Genomic DNA, 3,214 nt, shown 5'->3' on the forward strand with positions numbered 1-3,214 from the left:
AAGGACCTAATTTGGGAATTAGAAAAAAAGAGCAATTAGACCCACACTAATATGCTAAAGTAATATTAAAAAATATATTGTCAAATATACATAACAATTACCATTTAACTGCTTTTCAGTATACAACTTAGTGACACTAAGTCTACTTCCAACGCTATGCAACCATTACCACCATCTACCTCCAAAAGCCTTTGTCACCCCAAATAGAAACTTCATAACCTGTAGCAGTAACTCCTATTTCCCTTTCCCCTCACCCCTGGCAACTGCTCTTCTATTAATTTGCATGTTCTAGGTACCTAACAAGTGGAATAATACAGTATTTATCCTGTGTTTGGGATATTTCATTTAGCACAATGTTTTCCAGGTTCATCCACGCTGTAGCATGTATCGGAATGCTGTTCTTTTTTATGGCCAAGTAATATTTCATTGTATAGATGTACCACATTTTGTTTATCCATTCCTCTACCGATGGATACCTGGGTTGTTTCCACCTTTGGGCTACTGTGGATAATGCTGTTATGAACATTGGTATAAAAGTATTTGAGCCCGGCCGGGCGTGGCTCAGCGATTGAGCGTCGACATAGGATCCAGGCGATCAGGGTTCAATTCCCGGTCAGGGCACATGCCCAGGTTGCGGGTTCGATCAGTGACTCTCTCATCATTGATGTTTCTATCTCTCTCTCTCCCTCTCCTTTCCTCTCTCTGAAATCAATAAAGATATATTTAAAAAAAAAAAAAAAGTATTTGAGTCCCAGCTTTCATATTTTGGGCATATGCCCTGAGGTGAAATTGCTGGGTCATATGGTAATTCTGTTTAACAATTTGAGGAACTACCAAACTCGTGCAGAGCAGCTACACCGTTTTACATTCCCTCCAGTAATACATAAGGGTTCCCATTTTTCCACAACCTGGCCAACACTTGTTAGTTTCCTTGTGTGTTTTTTAATAATAACCATCCTAATGGGTATGGGGTGGCAGTTCATTGGGGTCTTGATTTGCATTTCCTTAGTGGCTAGTGACGTCGAGCATCTTTTCATGTGCTCATTGGCCATTTGTGTATCTTCTTTGGAGGAATGTTTATTCAAGTCCTTTGCCTGTTTTCCAATTGAGTTTTTTGTTATTGTTGAGTTTGCTCAACTGATTTTTGACAGAGGTGCAAAAGCAATTCCATGGGGGGAGGATACCTTTCAAAAGATGGTGCTGGATATCCATAGGCAAAAAAGCAAAACAAAAATAAAACAAATCTCTCAACCTAAATCTCACATCTTATACAAAAATCGCATCAAAATACACCATGAACATAAAACTCTTGACACTTGTAGAAAGTCTTTGGGATCCCAGGGTAGGCAAGGAGTTCTTACACTTGACACTTGGAGGGTGGGGCTGGCAAGAGGGAAGTGGGTGCGGCTATAAAAGCCCAGCAGCAGGGAATCCTTGTGGCTTAAGTGTTCAGAGTCTTCGCTTTGGTGATCCAACCTACACATGTGAGAAAATTGTATAAAATTAAACACCCACACAGGACAAGTCAAACGGGGAATCTGAATAAGATGGGTGGACTGGGTCACTGTCAACATCCCGGTTGGGATACTGTGCCAGAGCTCTGCAAAACGTGGCCCGGTGCCGCACCTTCGCGCGTGTCTGTGAGTGACTGCCTTAGGAGGGGAAAAAGAAAGGAAAACAACTGAGATAGCTGAAGATTTTCAAAGGATAAAGGCCTCAATAAATATTTGGAAAGCTTCCTCAGATCTCCTTTCCTAGAAATTTGCCTCCCACACCCATATAGCCCTGAATATAGTAGTGACTTAAACTGGGAAGGGCCTTTTACACACACACACACACACGTGATATCCCACTATGAACATGAACCATGTTCATTATATTTAAAATCCTCTAAAGCGCAAACATTAAAACAGCACTGCGGCTCCAGCACCCAAATATAATAACATTTTTACTGTTTCTCTGCCTCCCTCCCAGTCATATCTGTGCCCAGTTTCAAAAAACACTTGAGCAGCAACTATTTTGTGCCCTGATTTTTCACGCACCATCACAACAGGACCTTCTTTTACATTTTCCCCAAGACAGTCAGGGTGGGGCCGGCCCCTTTCCAACTCCCCGCAGGGCTGCGGGAGGCGCGCCTGGTCCCCAAAACCGCCAACACCCGCCAAGCACAAGCCGCCCGCCGGGCCAGCTTTACAGCCGCGGGCGCACGACCCCCTTCCCGCCCCCGCGCCCCTTTCCGTGCCAAACCGCCGCGCCCGGGACCCGAGCGAGCCTCTGGCGCTTCGCCCTTCCCGTGTCCTCTAGGCCACCGTAAGTCGTGGTGACCTGGCGCGGGCGGCGCGGCTGGTTTCCCGGGTGACGGTTGCTGGGGCAGCGCGAGAAGCGTCGGGAAGAGGTGCCGGAGCTGCGGCGGCCCCAGGAGGCAGGAGAGGAGTGACCGCTGTGAGTGCGGGGAAGGGCGCGGGCTGGAGCCGGGGGCCCGCGGCCAGCGGGGGCCTGGCCCGGAGCGGAGCGCACACGGTCCCGGGCGCGCTGGCCCCACGCAGAGCGGGGACTCTCCGCCCTCGGCCTGGGAATCGTCGCGCACAGCCTCCTCCCTCTCCACGCACTTATTTTCCGCGCGGTACAAGGGTTAGTGAGGCGCAAAGGGTGGGTCACCTGCCCAGAGCCACCTAGTGGGCGACACAGTGGCGGCCCCAGCTCTGCGCCCCTGACCTGCAGCGCCCTCTTCTGGCCTCTGCTGCGAGGCCTCGCGCCCCGCACGGGGCTTTGTGCGCTTGACTGTGTATAAATTACACCTCAATTTAAAAAGCAATGACTGGGTCCCATGCCGAGGAATGGGATTTAGCAGGTGCCCAAGCATTGTCACATTCTAGGTGCTCCTAGGAGATTCTAATGTGCAGCCGGAGCTGAGAGCCACTGTTCCAGGCACAGGAAGGGGGGGAAGCGCTGAGTCCCAGGGATGGGGAGCTTTCTGGAGCCACTGGCAGTCTGGTGGCACAGTCGGGGCTGGAGGGGCACGCTCAGCTCAGCTCTGGCTTCCAGGGGGTAGAGGGGAGGGTGGTCTTCGGAGCTTCCACATGGCCACGTGCAAAAGCCAGGCGGCAACCTCCAGTGTTGGGGGCTGTGGGCCTGGCCGGCTGAGCCCCCCTGGGAAATGTGCACTTTGTGGAGTTCACTTCAGCTCAGGCTTTCCCCCTGCTCCTAGGGCAGG

The sequence above is a fragment of the Miniopterus natalensis genome, chromosome 15 (genome assembly GCF_054644295.1).
Source record: "Miniopterus natalensis isolate mMinNat1 chromosome 15, mMinNat1.hap1, whole genome shotgun sequence".
NCBI lineage: Eukaryota > Metazoa > Chordata > Mammalia > Chiroptera > Miniopteridae > Miniopterus > Miniopterus natalensis.